This window comes from Heterocephalus glaber, unplaced genomic scaffold, assembly GCF_053883595.1.
Source record: "Heterocephalus glaber isolate CG9 unplaced genomic scaffold, H.glaber_assembly_v1.0 deba00001481, whole genome shotgun sequence".
In the NCBI taxonomy this organism is placed as follows: Eukaryota; Metazoa; Chordata; class Mammalia; order Rodentia; family Bathyergidae; genus Heterocephalus; species Heterocephalus glaber.
This window is the reverse complement of record NW_028258317.1, coordinates 135,312-155,505: the sequence shown is the minus strand read 5'-3', so window position 1 is coordinate 155,505 and position 20,194 is coordinate 135,312. Positions and strand designations below refer to the sequence as shown.

Genomic DNA, 20,194 nt, shown 5'->3' with positions numbered 1-20,194 from the left:
GCTAAATCCCAGCTCCTTAAAAAAAAAATTTTTTTTTTTTGATGCAGGGTCTCACTGAGTTGCCATGCTGTTCTCAAACTTCCCATCTTCCTGCCTCAGCCTCACGAGTAGCTGTAATTAGAGGGTTGCCATGCTACCATGCTTCACTGGTATCTTCCTATGAGGACAACAATCATACTGGATCACAGTCCCACCTAAAGGCCTCAGTTTAATTTAATCTCCTCTTTCAAGGCTTTTTCAAATACAATCACATGGATTAACACCTATTCATGACCTTGCAAGACACCTGGTGGCACCATTGAGCGAAATCCCTGCCCCTAAAAACCCTATCTTTAAACGTAGTTACATTCTAAGGTACCAGGGATTGGGAGTGTAACATACGGATTTGTGTGTGTAAGTGTGTGTGTGTGTGTGTGTGTGTGCGTGCGTGTGTGTGTGTGGTGGTGCTGGTGCTGGTGGTGGCAGAGTTCAGCCTGTAAGTGAATGAATGGATAAAACACATTAGATGAACACTTTGGTGTATAATACAGCAATCAGAAGAAGCTGGGTACATATAAAGCCACTCGGATCCTAAAAATACAGTGCTGCAGTAGAAAAATAAGAAACAGAATGAAGTGTGTAATATCATTTCTACAAATTTAAAGTATATGGACACAGCACATGCTCTGAGATCATGTAAAAAAACCACACATACACACACACACACACACACACACGAAACAAATGACATTGGTTGCTTGTAGTATGAAGAAGAGAAGGGTAAAGAATGGGGTTGGGGGCCGGGGATTTAGCTCAGTAGTTCCACTGCCTGCCTCACAAGTGCAAGTTCCCAAGTTTGATCCCCAGTACCAAAAAAAAAAAAAAAAAAAGAATGAGTTTGGGATGTGCTACAAACTGATGAGTGTGAAGAACTCACTCCTCAACTCTGAGGTTGAAAATCAATGCAACATGGAAGAATCCACGAAACCTCTCACTCATCTTCTTATCAGGGAAAAGAAAGATTCTGCCATGGTCCAGGTCCATGGACAGAAGACAATAGGCCTTTCTCTTCTTCTGATATTTGGCCCAAATGCTAACATCCAGGTGCATACCCATCTGGGGTGCATAGAGTTGGGGCTTCCTTTGGTCTCTAACAGAAATACTACAGTGCTATTGAAGCAGTAAGCACATATCATTAATGGAAGAGAACAGCTATAAGGACTTAACAATCTCATACTTGGTATACCATGTGTGCACAGCCATTCTCCATCATCTGTTCTGTCTGTACTACATACACACCTCACTTTTGTTCAGAGTGACAATGTTCCCAGTTAAAGAACTTTGTGGTCTAGCCTTCTTTATTACTGGAGTTGTGACATCATTCTGACCAGTAAGCTATAATAATCTAGTAGGTAGAGTAGAGCTTTTAAGAACATTACTGTTTTCCTGATTAAAGTGAAAAGGGACAAATCCAGGAGACATATATCTTTGTTTTTCTTCCTGCCTGGAATGTGGAGGTGCTACATGGGGGGAGAGGTGCAACAGACTTCTTGTGACCATGGGGAAGAAAGCCACTCGCTAGAAAAGTGGAGGCAGAGAAGAGGCATCTGGTGTGCTAGCCCTGGCCTTCTTTACTTTAGGCTCCTTGTTCCCTAGAGAGAAATAAAAGTGCTTTGTAAGCCACTCTGGCTTGGGTTTCTGGATAGTGTGATTTCTGTATAGAATGCAGACATGACCTGGGGGGACCGGCCGAGCCTGTGCCACAGTGTTTCCTTGGAGATAATTTCTCAAGTCCATATTTCTTCCAAGTGAGGAGAGGAATATTCCCCCCCCCGGGGGGTGAGAATCACCAAATCTTATCTGGCATGTGCAGAGTGGATTTCAGGGAAACATGCACAGAAACTCACTACACTACTAAACAGGATTGTTGTGAAGATCAGTGAGACATGGCATACATAGTATGGGCAAGTAGCAAGGCCCTCAAACACTTTGTTTTCCTTCTCTCTTCCTCCTCCATATCTTCTTATGAGTATTTGTTGTTTTGGTTTTTGTTTTCGTACTGGGGATTGAACTCAGGACCTCGTGCTTGCCAGCCAGGTGCTATGCTGCTGAGCTAAATCCCCGGCCCTATTTTTTTGTTTTTTGACACAGGGTCTCACTATGTAGTTCAGTCTGGCCTTGAACTCATTATGTAGCCCATCCTGGTCTCAAACTTGTGGCAATCCTCCTGCCTCAGCCTCCCACTTGATAGTATTATAGGCATGTGCCACCATGCCTAGCTCTCTTATGTTGTTTTCAACATTAAATATATTTATTGAGCTCCTGCTGTTAACAAAGCATGTTTCAGGTACATCAGGAAGTCAAAGATGAGAAAAACACTCTGCTTTTTGGTTCTTGAAAGAGCCAATAAAGCTGTGGCTGTGGGAAGTCTTTGCAAAGAAAGTGAGAATGCTAGAACTAAAGTGCCAGGAACACAGAATGTTCCATTTGATATGAATTGAAAGATCAGGACAAGAGCTGACTATGCCATATCAAACAGGATTTCTCTGCCAGTCATAATGACTCATTATTACTGCAGTTTGCTAAGTCCATGGTGATTAGGGTAAGTCATGACTGACATATAATCGCACACAGAGATAGAATATGGAACAAAGATCAAGAAAAGATGTCAAAGATTGGTTTTTCTCTGAGAAAAAAAATCTTTCTTAATCAAGACTTCTGATCTTTGGTTTCAGTGACCTCCAATCCACTACCTAAAGAATAATTCACTTAAAACAACAAAATGATGTTACTAAGTAAGTTTTAAAGAATGTGCCACCCCAAACAATCCAGACGGTACAGATGTATAAAGTGTAAAAGGCAAATTATATTATCTGTTTGACAGGAACTCGTCCTGGATGTTTTTCTATGGCAGTGGATTTAAGGATTAGACAGATATGTCCTTCTCTTTCTCAGCTATGAAATCTTCCATTTCACTCGTCTAGTGGGATGCTTGTGAAATCCTTATCAAACTGATTTGTAGTAATATTCTCATGATGGTAAGGTCACACCACATCTGGGAGAGAGAATGGTTCACTCTTCTCACAGCACTTGTGAGATGGGGCTTGTGCAGCACCAACTGTGAGCCTTGTACTGCAGTAGCCCCTAGTGTCTAGTATTTTTAGTCTATGTAATAATTCAGCAAGCACATCGAAATCTAGTTAGTCTGCTCCAAAGCCTTCCCTTCTTTGTTCTATTCTACCTTCCAATACAGATGGTGGATTCTTGTACATAGATGACAACAAACTTAGGAAAGATGATATTTATGGGATGTCAAGTATCATCAGTAACATTTCTGCCATACAAATTCACCGAAGGTCTTAGAGTATCATTTTCTCTTCCTGGCTTCTCTCCAGTCTCTCCTCTCGCCTCTTATTTGCTTGGTTAATGTCCCCTGTATTTCTGTCACAGGGCTTCTGTCTGTCTTGTGATGGCTGTGGCTTGGGTTGAGGCATAGCCTTTTTATGTCAGTAAGCAATAAAGTGTACAAAATAAAATATTTAAAACATGATGCAGCCAAATAGAATGGGATCAGTGTCAAAAGGACACAGAAGCCACCTTCCATTGGCCAAATCTAAGGCAATTTGAATATCAAAGTAAAGAGTAAAATTAGCATATTACATAATTTACAGTAACAATTAATGTTAAAATATAAACTAAATTACCATGAGTTCATAAATGGAAACATAAGAAAAAAGATCTTCCATTCAGTAGAATGCCAACTACTAAAGCGAGATGAAATTATGGAATTCAAATGACATTATTTTGCAATCATTATGTCAATAATTGATTTAGGTAAGAAGCATGGGAAAAAAAGAAACATGGAAGCTGAAATAAGTAGTTGAAAGTGTAATAAGTAACAAAATATTTACATAGTACACATTTACTTGTATTTCTGGACAGATTATTCATTAAAGGGGAAAATGTAACTTTACAGTGGGAAAACATTGGCAGGCAAAAAGTCGAAGTCAGCATTGCTAACAATGAGACACGTGCATATTATCTTGAGCTTTCTGATATTATATCTTGAGAAAGGCAACATATCACTTTGTGTTACTCTGATAGAAATGCATAGCCTGTACTGAAACATGAGGAAATAGCAGACAAACTAAAAATGAGACACTTTCTGCAAAATAACTAACTTATACTATATAATCTTTTAAAACATATTTTGTTAGTACCTATTAATTCTACAAAATAGTGGATTTCAATATGGTATTTTAGACATAGGTATATTTTGAGCATATTCATTCCCCATTACTCTCCTTTACACCCTCTTTTCCCTTCCTCTTCTTTCAGAATAGTCTTCCTTGTATTTTTTTCTCTCTTTTTTTTGTTTGATTCAATACGTGAGGGGAAAATGTGACACTTGTCTTTCTGAGTCTGGTTTATTTCTCTTCACACAATGACCTCCAGTTCCATCTATTTTCCTGAAAATGATACAATTTCACTCTTCTTTATCATTGAATAATACTTGATTGTGTAGAGGTATCACATTTTCTTTATCCATTAATTGGCTGATGGAGACCTAGGCTGTTTCAGTTTCTTGTCTATTGTGAATTGGGGCACAATAAACATGGGTATGCAGATAGCTCTAATTCCTTTGGATATATGCCAAAGAGTGACATAGCTGGGTCATATGGCATTTCTATTTTTAGGGTTATTTTTTTAGGAACCTCCATACTGATTTCCATAGAAGCTGTACTAATTTACATTCCCACCATCAGAGTAGAAGAGTTCCTTTTGCCCTACATCCTGCCAGCATTTATTGATGTTTGTATTCTTGATGATAGCCTTTCTGACTGGAGTGGATGAAATCTCAGGGTAGTTTCAATTTCCATTTCCCTAATGGCTAAAACTGTGGAACATTTTTTCATATACTTATTGGCCAATTGTACTTTGTTTTCCGAGACAGAATACTATTATGTAGTTCAGGCTGGCCCTGAACTCACTGTGCATCCCTGGCTGGCCTCGAACTTGTGGTGATCCTTCTGCTTCAGCATCCTGAGTGCTGGGAATACAGGCATGTGCGCCATGCCTGGCCCATTTTGTACTTCTTTTGAGAAGTGTTCATTCAATTTATTTGCCCATTTGTTGATTGGGCTGCTTGAGTTTTTGATGTTAAGTTTTTTGAGTTCTTTATATATTGTAGATATTAATCCTCTATTGGAAGAGAAGCTGGCAAAGATTTTTTCCCATTCTGGAGGCTGTGTCTTTCCTGTTAGCTGGTCCTCTTGCTGTGTAGAAATTTTAATTTCATTAGTCTCCTTTCTTGATTTTTTCTATTATTTCCTGTACTATTAATGAAGTACTGTTCCAGAAGTCTGCCTGTGCCTCTGGCTACAAGTGTTTACCCTATGTTTTCTTCTAGCAATTTCAATGTTTCTGATTTAAACCCAGGTCTCGGATTCATTTTGTATTGATTTTTACATAGGGTGAGAGGCAGGGAACTAATTTCAGTTCTCTACATATAGATATCCAGTTTTCCAGCACCATTTGTAAAAGAGAGTGTCTCACCTCCAATGTATGTTTTTGGCTCCTTTATCAAGAATAGATGGTTGCAGTAACATGAGTTTATTTCTGTGTCTTCTATTCCATTGGTCTACATGTCTGTTTTTGTGCAAGTGCCATATTGTTTTTGTTACTATGCTTTGTAGTATAATTTGAAACTAGGTATTGTGATGCCTCCAGCCCTGCTTGATTTGCTCAGGATTACTTTGGCTATTCTAGGTCTTTTGTGTTTGCATATATAGTTTAGGATTTTTTTTTAGTTCTGTGAGGAATGTCACTGGAATTTTGAAGGAAATTTTGGTGGATGTGTCAATAGCTTTTGGTAGTATAACCATTTTAGGATATTGGAGGTCTTTCCATCACCTATTGTCTTCTTCATTTCCCTTCTTCAGTGTTCTGCAATTTTCACTGTAGAAATCTTTCATTTCCATGGTTAATCTCCAGAGATGTAATTTTTTTTGTACCAGGAATTGAACTCAGGACCTTGCACTAGCGAGGCAGGTGCCAGAACCACTGAGCTAAATCCCCAGCCATCCAGGCATGTAATTTTTTCAAAACGACTTTGAATGGAATTGTTTTACTGATTTCTTTCTCAGCTAGTTCACTGCTGGTGTATATAGAAAAGCTATTAGTTTTTTAATGTTGGTTTTGTAACCTGCTATACAATCCAGTGTCAAAGTCTTTGCGGTCAAAGAAAGACTAAGGAATGGTTCTAAATCAAAGGAAACAAAACAGACATGACTTGTGCCAGGGATTTAGCTCAGTGGTTCTTCCACCTGCCTCATAAGCACAAGGTCCTCAGTTCGATCCCCACTACCAAAAAAAAGTGCTTCACACATGACCAGATGAGTCTGAATTAGGTTGGATGAGGGTGGAAGGATAACTAAGACACAAGATTGAAATTGGATATAGACTATAGATTAGAACAGGAGTTGGCCAACTATCTATGGCTTTCAGGCCAAATCCAGCCTACAACCCTTTTTTGGTATACCTTGGGAAATAAGAAAAGCTTTTACATATTAAAAAATTGTAGTAAAAACATGACATAAAATTTACCATCTTTACCATTTTTTTTACCATTTTAAGTATATAGTTGGATAGCATTAACTATGTTCACTTCAGAGATAAAACTGTAAAACTTTGTCATCTTACATGACAGAAACTCTGTGCTCATTGAACAACTCCGTTTTTTCCCCCTTCTTCCATGCACAGGAAACCACAATTCTACTTTTTATTTCTGAATCTGTCTACTTTAGATGTATCATATAAATGGAATCATGTAGTATTTGTCCTTCTGTAGCTGATTTATTTCACTTAACATAATGTCCTCAAAGTTCATCCATGGTACAGCATTTGACTGGCTTTCCTTCTTTCTTAATGCTGAATAATATCACATTTTTATATCCATTTATACACCCATGAACATGTATGTTAGGCCTATCACTAGGCTTTTGTGGTTTATGCTGCAATGGATATTGATATTCAAATATGTCTGGATATAATACATATCAAAAAATTATACTGCTGATGATACAGTTCTCTGCTAGATGAAATGGCTCTGGCAGCCCCACATCCTAAATGGCTCTTTCTGGCAGATAGTAACTCACTCATCTTCCAGAAATCATGGAAAGAAATACATGGAGACACAGAATTTGGGTAAAATAATAAAATTTTACTTGCAAGGAGGCAGGACCACCAGAAACTGGTCCAGTCAGTGTCCATGCTGCTCTTTGTCCAGTTTCCCCTTGTATACCTTTTTTAGTCATTATCTCATCCCTAGTGGTCTTTGTTGTGTAAGTAAAATTCCAGTTCCTGTTTAATGGTTAGACACAGGTGGTTTCTGTCACTGATTACAGTCATAAACACATGACAGTTAAAGCACATATATCACAAATTTTCCCAAGCATTGCAACTTTGTTCTTGAGAGTTAAGATGTTCTCTATAGTAGAGCTACAGATCAAAGAGACATATAACCTTCACTTTAAACAACAAGAGCAATGGGGAAAGGCAAGTCTTAAAGGGAAAAATTACCTATTTTGCTTTTACAATTTCTTTAATGTCTAACTAACTTCCTATGTTCCCTAAAACTTTTCCCTATCATTCCTCCCTCTATTTACTTTGGGATAATTCCTCTGTCTATTATGTGTTCTATCTAGTTTATCTACATTTCTTAGCACTAACATTTGGTAGTGCTGACTGGCAGCAATGCACTGCCGTATAAATTTTGAAATCCATTGAATGACACAAGGACCAAACATTAATATTAATATTAATATTGTAACAAAAAAGGGACTCAGAAGAGGTCCTATCCAAGTTTTCCATCCTGCCAAAGTAAAATTAATTCCATAGCATGGCTCTCCTATACCAAATATCAAGAACTTTCATCTGATTTTTCAGTTTGTCTAATGATTCTTGTACTATACCAGACTCATTAGCATAATAACAACATTCTTCACTGAGAAATAAGCAAGTTCCTCCTTTCTGGGCTGTTAGCAAATCAACAGCATGCCTATTCTGTAATATGACATCAGCCAGTGAATCTAGTTGGATTTCTAAAGCCTAAATTGCATCTCAATTTTCCTCAAGATCTTTTCTAATTTCCTCTAATTTCCTAATTTTTTTCTCTAATTTTCTCTAATTTTTTCCTCTAATTTCCTAATTTTTTTCTAATTTCCTCTCCTAAAGAAATATATATATGTGTGTGTGTATATATACACACACACACATATATATATCCTTGTAACCAAATAGGATCCCATGGAGCTGGCATATACATAGATATAGGATTACATTGACCTTGTTTACAATTGTTACAATTGCCAGTGGCTCATCCTACAAGGGAGCCATTGATCCAAACTTGTGTTTTCTCTTTGCAATATAATTTCTCATTAGAATAGCCCCCACAGTCAGAAGCTGTCTCAGGTCCCCCATAATGTTCTTTTGGGCAGTATCAAGACCATTGTAAATGGATAGCCTTCCGGCTCTCATCTTACTGTTTGAAAAGCCACATGTTGTTCATCAAATTTAACATCACTAGGCTTAAACATCCCCAGTACAAAAGCAAAGAAATTCGGAGTAGTGGTGATCTGGCATAGCACAATAATCCATATCATCTCTGTCAGTGCTCCCATTCTTCAGCTGTGCATTGACTCTCCAGCCTCCGAAGTGGTGAGAGCAGGGCTTTGGGAGTTTTGTCTTTCTTGGCTTTCAGCATGAATCCACGGTTGGATCTCGTTGACTTTAACAGCCATGGAAGTAACCATAAGCGTAACATATGGTCCTTCCCGTATAGGTTCCAGGGGTGTCTTTTTCCAGTTTTTAGCACAGATTAAATCACCTGGCTTAATCAAGTGTGCAGGAGTCATAGTAGATAGGTTTTCCCTTGTTCTTAACTGACCTTGTGTATCATTAAATGCTTTTCCTAATTCTAGCATTTGCAATTCCATAGAGGCTATAAAGGCCGGTCCATGTAAATTGAGTCTTTATTCCATCACTGTCCTCTCAAATGCAAATATCGGTTAACTAAGACTGGGGTGGGGGTGGGGGGCTATGCAAAGGCAAAAGAAGGCATCTTTTAAATCCAAACAAGTAAACCATGCTGCCTCCAGAGGTATTAGACTCAACAAACTATACGTGTTAGGGACCGCCAGATGCAATGTTATGGTTCTGTCATTTACAGCCTGAAGATCTTGTACTGGCTTATAGTCCCCATCAGGTTCCTTAACTGGCAGCAAGGGAGTGTTCCAAGATAAGGTAATTTACATTCTCTTACAAGTCCAAATTCCTTCAGCATCATGATATGGGGTTTAATTCCAATTTGGGCTTGCCTGGACATTGGATATTGTTTTACAGCAATGGGGGCAGAAATGACGGGGTTTTTTTTTTGGTACTGGGGATCAAACTTGGGTTCTTGCACTTTCATAGCAGGCGACCAAACCACTGAGCTAAATCCCCTGCCCCAGAATTGTCTTTTAATCCTATAACTATGGGTGGATTCTTTGCTAGGCCCAGGGGTGAATCTTCTGCCCATGCTTCAGAAAACATTGTTTGGGACCCGGCAGACATCATCTACATTGTAACATTGCCATTCATCTTCTCTTTTAGTAGTTACTATCATAATGAGATCCTTTCCCGGTTGTAAATGCAGAGACGCATTTGCCCCTTGAGTAAAAGTTATTGTGGCTCCTAATTTAGATAATAAGTCTCTTCCTAATAAGGGGATAGGATACTCTGGCATATATAAGAATTCATGTTTTATTTTATGTCCTCCGATCTCACATGTTCTTTCATAACAAAATTGGCACTTCTCTGAAATTCCAGTGGCACCAATCACTTGGATGCACTTTTCAATCTGACCAAAGACTGGAGTTGTCACTACTGAGTGCTCTGTGCCACTGTCTAACATAAAGGACATACTTTGGCCCCCAATCATTATGTTGACAATGGGCTCATGGGGGCCTAGCTGCATTGAGCCCAGTCTTTGTCAGTCACTATCTTCCATCACAGGCAACAGCATACCGGTATCTTTTCTTTCCTTTAATTCCTACTTTTTCTTTTCTTTGAGCTTTGGGCACTTGTTCTTATGATGTCCTTTCTCTTCCTTGGCTCCTATAGCCAGTGCTATGTATTTGGCCCACCTCTTACCTTGTTCCTCTTTGCTTTTAACTCATTCCTTCTCTTGCATTGACTCTCTGTTCACATACACTTTCCTAGCCAATTGCAACAATTGTGTTATACTCATACCCTCCCAAGTTTCTTGCTTTTGAATTTTCCTGCTAATATCTGGAGCTGACTGGGTTACAAAAGTCATATTGATTAACTGATGGTTATCAGGATCAGCAGGAACCAGTGGTGTGTACATTCTGTAAGCTTTGCAGAGCTGCTCATAAAATCTCTCAAGGGTCTCCTCAGGCTCCTGCTGTGTTTCTATTACTTTAATCATATTTATCGGCCTTTTATTCCTGGCTCATATCCATGCCAGGAGGGCCGTCTGATAATTGCTTAAGCTGTCCTGGCCTCCTGGCGTGTTGGGGTTCCAACTGGGCTGCTCATTCACTGGAAATTGCTGTTTATGCCAAGCATCTGGACTTTGTGTGCCTGCCAGCATTCTAGGAGCATTGATGTTTTTAATTTCTCCTAAAACTCTGCCTTTCTTTACAGGTTAACAAAGTTCTACAAAGTTCTTTACAGTCCTCCCAATTAGTACGATGGGTAGCAAAGATGGAATCAAATAACTGAAGCAATTTGGAGGGGTCTTGGCAGAGAATAAATGACTTTCTTTTTCTCTGGACCTAGCCTCCTTTGTCCTTTTCTAAGTAAAATCTCAAATACCACACCTCAGTCTGATGTATTTGTGCCCTTTCCCATGAAACTTTGTATCCAACATCTTGCAGGAGCTGAAGGAAGTCCTTGCTCCCTTCTCAACTGTCTTTTGAAAACAATTTTGTAACTCACTATAAAGGAGGAGGTCATATTGTAACCTGTTGGCTCTTAAACCCTTTGAAGATGACCAATGTACACATATTATAGTAACATATTTATAATTTAACCCTTTGATGACAACCAATGTAACATTTAAACTTTTATAACAAACTTGAAACCAACAAACATACATATTTTCTTGATAAATCACTTTCACCATGTTTTTGACATACCTAGGCCTTCTGGTCTTGTATATCTCTTTTTATCTTTCTAGCAAGACAGACACACAAAGTTTTTATATCAAAATTGTATCTCTTTTACCTATAGCTTTTTAACATTTTTTCATCTCACTTACTATCGACCTTTTATCACAAACTTGTCTTTAGCTGTTAAAATTTGAAAGTGTCCCTTTTTTTGTTCTCAGATTGTTACACTTTAAATTTGGTTGGCTGCCAATAGAATGGTAGTAACCTTGAGTTTCTGTCAACAAAGTACAGAAAAGAGCAAGTTAACCCTACAATTACAATTGAAGAATTTGCAAAGTATGAGAAATATTTTAAGCACACCAGTTAAATATCAACTCAAACTGAAACACAGATACATTTATCAATTAGCTAAAATTTGTAACTTGATTTCTCTTGGAAAGTTTCTTTAATGTCTAGTAGAGCACAGGTATACTTTCTCTGGCTTTGTTTTATGCTCTTCAGAGCTCTCTTAGCTGTTTTCAATCCATTACTTATTTTCTCTTTTCAGGTTTTTTTTTTCCAATTTGAGTGTAAGCCCTATTCGATCCTCTCTGAGTCTGACCACAGCATGCACCCTCTGGTGCACTAAAGCCAAGCAGTTCTCATGCTTTTGTCCCCACCTCCTTTGCACATGTGAAGTTAGCAACTCAAAAGGAGGGGGAAGCAGCTCAACCCCCTCCAGAGGGGAGCCCTGTGATTAGCCTGTAACAATGTCACATTTTTGAGAGAGAGGATTCCACGGTATGAAAGAGAGCAGATTTGGCCAGCAGTTGTTTTAAGACAGAAACTAAACAGTTCTCACCAGCCACTGATTGCCATGGAGCACAAGCTTGAGATGCTCCCAGGCTTGGTGGTCAAGGCTCCAAACTGTCAAGGTCTCAGTTAAAGTCTCAAGGGAGATAACTTTTTTCATTGAGCTGTCTGGATGTTATTTTTGACATACTCCCTAAATTCCATTGTTTGTATTTGCCTCATCTTATGGTACCTGGGTCTTGGAGCACCTAGGTTGGATCAGGCAAAGCTGATGCTGGGGCCACAGGGGGTGGTTCTGTTGTTGTAGGTGCCCAGGGAAGGGCCAGGGCAGTCCGGTAAGGAGGAGGAAGTCTAAATTCTCTCTCGGGCTGGGGATTTAGCTCAGTGGTTCCACCACCTGCCTCGCAAGTGCAACGTCCTGAGTTCAATCCCCAGTACAATAAATAAATAAATAAATAAATAAATTCTCTCAGTCCAGATCTGAAAGGTCCAGTTTCTTTCCAGCATTGTCCTGTTTCTGACAGCAGACCAGGATATTGCTTTTTGCTTCCATGCCACACATATGAAGCCAAGGAGGCATTCTGTGGCACAATTTGAGCCATAAATCAATATAGGAAAATTGATCTGGATGTTCCCTTCCAGGGGGCAGTGACTGTTAGCCAGATGGATGAGATGAGACCCTGATCTAGGCATCTCTCAGTTGGCCAAGTTGGGCAAAGCATGGGCCATTCTAGCTCACAAAAGTTTCTGAGTTTTGAGGGTTTCATCTTAATACCATAATTTCCAGTAAAACCTTTCTTAAAATTCTTAAGCATGTGTTCCAAAACAATAGGACAAGATGTTTCTGTCCCCACAATCTGCTGATTGGAGTATTGGTGTGTGTATGGGTACATTTTTAGGAAAACACAGGACAAACAAAGGTGGTAACCACTTGCGAGAAGTGATCACTCGCTCATCTGCCTGGTTGTGGGCCTCTCGGCCACTTTAAGGTCCATTCAGGCTAAGGTGGGCTGTCACATAAGCTCACTGCTGTGTCTTTGTTAAACCACAGAATCACAGGACAGACCACACTCAGGCTCCGTGATTCAGGGAGAGCTCTTTAAGCATAAAACTCCACCTCTTTCTGTCTTGGCACCACAGACGAGATTGCCTAAAAGGTTTTGCAGCTTGTTCCACTCATTCTCCTAACCAGAACTCTTTTGCTCACACATTCATTCAGAGGTTATTACATTCCCTCCGGGTGACCCCCTAACTGTAACCAAAACAAATGGAAGGAGCTACCTTCCCAAATGGCAAAGCACAAGGGGTGATCATGCCCCTGTGCTGTATTTGGCTAAAGTTATAAAACACAAGTTCACAAAGCAAAACCAAAAGTTAACAACTAGGAGGTTTCCCCGGGGGTTTCTCACCCAGCAAAGGAAAGAGACAGATGAGACACCAACACCAGCAGCACTCTTCCTGTTGTCTTCTGTCTTGGGTTTGGGTGATCCACAACTGGACGGCGGGTCTCCATGTCCTGTTGGGGAGCCTTGGAAATTAGTTCCAGGGGCATGCCTTTCCTCTCCAGGAGACAGAGCCACTCCCTCAGGTGGGGCTCAGGCCAATGCCCAATAGGGCTATTTCATTCTCGAGTCCCAGTGAGGAAACCAAATGTTCCAGAAATCATGGAAAGAAATACACAGAGACACAGAATTCAGGTAACATAATAAAAGTTTAATTACCAGGAGGCAGGACCACCAGAACCTGGTCCCGTCAGTGTCCATGCTGTTCTTTGTTCACTTTCCCCTTTTATACCTGTTTTGGTCATTATCTCATCCCCAGTGGTCTTTGTTGAGTAAGTAAAATTCCAGTTCCTGTTTAATGGTTAGATACAGGTGGTTTGTGTCACTGATTACAGTCATAAACATAGGACAGTTAAAGCACATATACCACAAGTTTGCCCAAGCATTGCAACTTTGTTCTTGAGAGTTAAGATGTTCTCTGTCGTAGAGCTGCAGATCAAAGAGACATATAACCTTCACTTTAAACAACAAGAGCAATGGGGAAAGGCAAGGCTTAAAGGAATATATTAACTATTTTGCTTTTACAGTTACTTTAATGTCTAACTTCCTATGTTGTCCAAAACTTTCCCCTATCACGCAGGGAAACAATAACCTAACTTTCCTGCCACAAAGCTCTCCTGTTTATAAACCTCCCTACTGAGAAATTCAAACCTGTAATGGATTTAACCCTCACCTCTGGCTGCAGCCAAACATCTACCTCCACTATGTCCCTGCCCCTTATGTCCCTTGCCCATATAAAACCTGACCTAGCCAGCCCCTGGCCACTGCTCTTGCCATTGTTTCATACACATGGCACCCCATCCCCTAGTAAAGGCCTTGCCTTGGGTGTTCATGTTTTTGGCTCATTCTCATCCTCTCATTTCTGGAGCTGAAACCCCAGGAAGGACACGATCAGGATTTGGGAATGATCCCCCACTGGCCAGGGTGGATTGGCCTCCCAACTGTCCTTCTCAGACCCTGCCGAGCCAACACCTGACCAGGGGGCTTCACCCTTGCTGTTGTTGATGCACACATCCACAGTGGCCTTTAGTTCTTGGGTGAGTACTCAGACTAGTCTCTCTTTCTCTGGGGAACTCTGCTTCTCAATGTTCTCACTCAAAAAATCTTAGCTCTAAGTCAGAAGAACTCTTCTTGGCCCATGGCCAGGACTGCTACCCCTGGGGGATGCCCCATCAGCTGGGATCCTCTCGCTCTCTCTCTCTCTGGAGATAGTCAAAGGGCATGAGTATGCTCCTCCATCTTGCCCTTCTCCTCAGTAGCTTTTCTGATACTCACCTTACGTGTCTGGCCTCCCTTCATTATGGGAACTGCTCAATCCAAACCCCCATGATCAACCCCTCTGGGTTGCCTGTTGGCTAACTGAAAAACTCTTGGGCTTGCTGATGACATCAAGCCTAAATGGCTTCTTTCCTATTGCAACAAAGTGTGGGCTCTATATACATTAGATAATGGGTCGCAATGGCCAGAAAATGGAACATTTGATCCAAATGTTCTTTGAGATCTCCTTACTTTCTGTTATTGGAATGGCAAATGGTCTGAAGCCACCTATGTACAGGCTTTCATCTGCCTCCACACCTGCCCTTCTCTTTGTCAGTCCTGCTCCCCTCCAAAATTCTCCTTGCCCATGTGGCTTCACCCCCCACTCCCAACCTCAGCCCAGACTGGGACATGACTACTTTTGATCCGGCTGACCCTTCCCTTCTTGATCCACCTCCAACCTACAATCCTTCAGCCTCGTCCTCCTCGTCCTCCTCAGTGCCCTCAACCACTTCCTCATGCTTTCCCTCCCCACAGCGCTCTCATTCTCCACAACCAAAACCACCCAGTGCTCCCTCCCCTCCTCACATCCGTGCCCAAAACTCCACACTTTGGGCCCTCCCACCACACTCATGCCTCTCCAGGAATTGGCAGGAATGGAAGGCATTGTCAGAGTCCATGTCCCTTTTTCTCTCATGGATCTTTCTCAAATTAAAAAGCATCTCAGCTCTTTTTCCTCTGATCCTGATGCCCACATCCAAAAATTTCGTTACTTGACTCTCTCCTATGATCTCACTTGGCATGATATCTATATTATTCTAACTTATACTCTCCCTCCTGAGTACAAGAAAAGAGTCTAGACAGCAGCCCAGACTGAGGCAGATGAATTTTATGCTGCAGATAATACCAGGCTAGTGGCAGCTCAAGCTGTATCCCCCGAAGATCAATAATGGGACTATTAGCTAGGTCAGGCAGATCGGGGCCACAGAGACCATCTGATTATCTGCCTTATGGAAGGCCTAAAACGATAGCCCACAAGTCTGTTAACTTTGATAAGATTAGGGAAATAACTGAGACCCATGAAGAAAACCCAGCACAATTTCTGTTGTGCCTCACTGAGCCCCTTCAGAAATACACTAAAATTGATCCTACTTCCTAGGCTGGCATGATTGTCTTTAATACTCACTTCCTCTCTCAGTCAGCCCCTGACATTAGAAAAATACTGAAAAAGATTGAAGAGGGTCCTCACATGAGCCAAGGAGTTCTCCTCACTATAGCCTTTAAGGTATATGATGGCTGAGAAGAACAGGAAAAGGATCTCCGAGATAAGGCTAAATCCCACATGTTAGTGAGTACCCTACATGGCTCAAATTGCTCACAACAGGACCCCAAGACTAAAGGAGCTATAAATAAACCACCTGCTGGTGTGCCTCCAGGTCCCTGTATTAAATGCAATCAAACTGGCTACCGGGCAAAAATTTTTCCCAATGCTAGGCAGCCACCTGGCCCTTACCCAGCTTACAATCAGGAAGGTCATTGGAAGATTGATTGTCCCCTTCTCCAGAGAGTGAGGGGGACACCTCTTCCTCCACCTCCTCAACAATGGCCTATCCTGCTGGCTCACCAACAGCCTACTTTGCCAGAGCTACTAGGATTGGCCCCTGAGGATTGTTGGTGCCCAGAGATCCTGGCCCCCATGAAGACCACCCATCACAATTCCAGGGTAATGATCCCCATGTCAGGGAAGCCTATCTCATTACTACTCAATATTGGGGGCCACATATTCAGCTCCACTTCAATTTTCAGGTCAGGCCTTCCCTTCACCCACCCTTATAGTGGGTGTTGACAGGGTACATACCAGGCCCCTTATGACAGGCCCTCTGGCCTGCTCCCTTTACAATACCTCCTTTACCCAGGCTTTTCTGCTTCTCCCAACATGCCCTGGGCCTCTTCTATCACTCTCTACCCAGCTTATTCTACACCAAATACCTTGCTCTTATTACAAGCCATGCCAGTCTCCTACCACTCTCCTTCCCTTACTTTCTTCCTTGGTTGACCCCAAAGTCTGGGATCTCACTCAACCCTCACTCGCTGGCCATCACACTCCAATCCAAATCTGACTCAACAAACCCTCCCTTGTCCCCAACAGTTCCCAGTACCCTACAACACTAAAACATTTGCAAGAACTTAAGCTCTTCTTCCAAGACCTCATCAAAAAGGACCTCCACTGTCCCACACATTCACCCTATAACACCCCCATCCTTCTGATAATCAAACCAAATGGTTCTCATCACCTTGTTTAAGACTTGCATGCCATTAATGTTGCTGTTCCTATACATCCAGTTGTCCCCGACTCTTCTACCCTCCTCTCCCATATCCCTTCTAACACAACCCATTTCACAGTTGTCAATCTCAAGGATGCCTTCTTTACTATTCCTCTACACCCCAACTCCCAAGACCTCTTCACTTTTACTTGGACAGACACAGATACCCATCATTGCCAACAATATATCTGAACTATCCTCCCTTAGGGCTTCTGAAACAGTCCCCATGTCTTTGGTCAGGCTTTCACCTCTGATGTCTCTCAATGAACTCTCTCACCTTCCACCTTGCTTCAATACATTGATCTGCTTTTCTGCAGCTCCACTTTGCAAGACTCACAGGCTCACACTACTCTCCTCCTAAACATCCTGGCCACTCAAGGATATCGAGTCTGTCCCACCAAGGTCCAGCTTTCCCAAGCTTCAGTCATCTACCTAGGAGTTTCTCTTTTGCCACACAAATGGGAGTTCACCCTAGAAAAAAGCTTATACGAGACTTGCCAGTACCCACCTCTGTGAGGAACAGAGAAAGGGGATGTTACTAGAACCTCTGCAGTAATTCCTAGTCCCCTGTGAGCCACAACAACACAAGGCTAATTGACATTATACACAAAAGTTAGAAAAAATGAGATTTTGAGAAGAAGCTGAGCTTTGGGCCTGATCAACGCTTCTCTGGGCAGCATGAAAGCCCTGGAGCTTTCCTCATCTTTTATTCAGTACATCAGGATAAACAAAATGTAACACAAGACTCAGGGCATAAAGTACAGTATATCAGGATAAACAAAATGTAACAAATAACTGAGGAGCAGGGGAAACCCAAGAACAATGAGGAAATGTGGAGATGAAGATTTCATCCCTTCCAAGATGTCTTCAGCTGGTGTAATCTTGTCCTGGAATATCACAGCATCACCAGCCATTGAGGTCTCAGTTGTGACCAGAGCTCAAAATGGAGTTTTGTCTCGAAATCCCATAGGTGGCCTGTAGGCAGAACTAGTCCAATCAAATGGTTTTTCCCCAAAATGATGTAGAATTGCTCCTAACACACTTCCAGAGATAAAATCCTTTCCTTTCTTGAACTGACTTGTTACCTTCACCTGCATATCTCCAATTTTGGCCTCTTGGCCAAGCCCCTTTATGAGGCTGCCAAGGGCAACCCTCTCAGTCCCCTAGACACAGAACACATACATGCTCATTCAAAGCTCTCAAAACTGCCCTGCTCTCTCGCAGCCCCTGCTCTCTCTCTCCCTGACCTTAGCCACTCTTTCCTTTTATGTGTCTCTGAGAGACAGAGGATCACCCTTGGGGTGCTAGGACAAGATAAAGGCCCCTACTTCACACCAGTAGCTTATCTTTCCAAAGAAATGAACCGTACAATTTTGAGCTGGCCTGCTTGCCCTTCAGGCAGTAGTGGCGGTTGCCCTTGTAGCACAAGAGTGTACCAAACATACTTTCAACCAGTCCACTGTCTTTAGGTCCCCACATCACCTACAAGATCTCCTGACTCACAGGGGCCCATTTACCCTGTCCCTTTCTGGCCTCCAACACTTTCATGCAACCTTCCTCAAAAACCCCCACTTGACTTTACAATCTTGTGCACCATCAAATCCTGCCTCCCTCCTACCAGATCCTAAACACAACCTTTCCCACTCATGCCCAGAAACCCTCCACCACTTACTCCCCTTGCTCCCAAATATCTCTCCTACTCTCCTTCTGGACCCTGATTACACCTGGTTCATAGATGGCAGCTCTTTCTCGCCTGCCTCTGGTCCACAACAAGCTGGATATGCTATTGTCTCCTTAAAGGAGGTAATCAAGGCCCAGCCCCTTCCTCCAGGCACCACTTCCCAAAAGGCAGAGCTCATAGACCTTACTAGAGCTCTGATGCTGGCGGCCTCCAAAACAGTCAATGTCTACACAGATTCAAAGTACACCTTCCATATGCTTCACTCCCATGCAGCTATTTGGCGGGAGAGGGGATTTCTTTCCACCAAGGCATCCCCATCACGAATGGGCCACTTATTCTAAAATTCCTTAAGGTGGCCCAACTTCCAGCATGAGCAAGAGTTATCCACTGCAAGGGACATCAGCTCTGCGACAATCCTATTGCTCTGGACACCAATAAGACACTGAAGCACAAAGGGCAGCCCTACAGATAATTCAGGCCACACAACTGCTGGCTATTCCACCCATATCTTCTCAGAAATGACCCACTAGAAAAACAAAAATGGCTGCAACAGGGTGCATCTCAATCGAGAGACTGGCTTCTTTTCAAAGTTCAACATGTTCTCCCAGATTCCCAGGCTACCAGTGTCTTGACTGATATCCACAATATCCTGCACATTGGATACATACCTCTCCTCCATCTCACTTGCCCCTCCTTATATCTTCCTTCTCTGGCCTCACTTGTCCATCAGATAACCCACAGATGGCCCGTCTGTTCTGTCAATTCCCCATAGGGCAGCCTTCATCTGAGTGCCTTCCCTACACACCAAGCATGTGGACACCTCCCATGGGAAGATTGGTAGATTGATTGTACACACAGGGCCCCACACAGAAAGACACGTTATCTCCTCACCCTGCTCAATACATTCTCAGGTTGGATTGAGGCTTTCCCCACAACCTCAGAGGGTGCTCATATCCTCCTCACCAAAATCATTCCCTGTTTTGGGGTTCTCCATTCCGGGAAGTCTGACAGTGGACTGGCCTTTGTCTCATATGTCACCCAACTCACGGCCCAATCTCTCAACATAAAATGAAAACTACACATCCCATACCAACCTCAATCTTCTGAAAAGGTAGAAAAGGCAAACGGACCAATTAAAACACACCTGTCCAAACTCACCTTGGAGCTTCAAGCCCCATGGACTGAGCTCCTTGGACACCTTACCCTTGCATGCTTAAGAGCAACACCATGAAAGCCTCCAAATCTCAGCCCATTTGAGCTTGTGTATAGGAGACCCTTCATCCTAGGAAACCTTCTAGAATCCTTCCCCCTGTTGGGAGATTATCTCCCAACCCTTAACTCTCTCCATTACTTTCTCAGGATCCATAATAATCAGTTCCTACCTAGCCCAAATCTCACCAACCACTGCCATCTACAAATTGA

General features: G+C 42.0%; 1 pseudogene; it reads left to right on the top strand.

Annotated features, from left to right (window-relative positions):
- Window positions 1–8,741: 8,741 nt before the first annotated feature.
- The window catches only part of LOC147825779 (zinc finger protein 483-like), a 34,580-nt pseudogene continuing 23,127 nt past the window's right edge, over window positions 8,742–20,194 (top strand).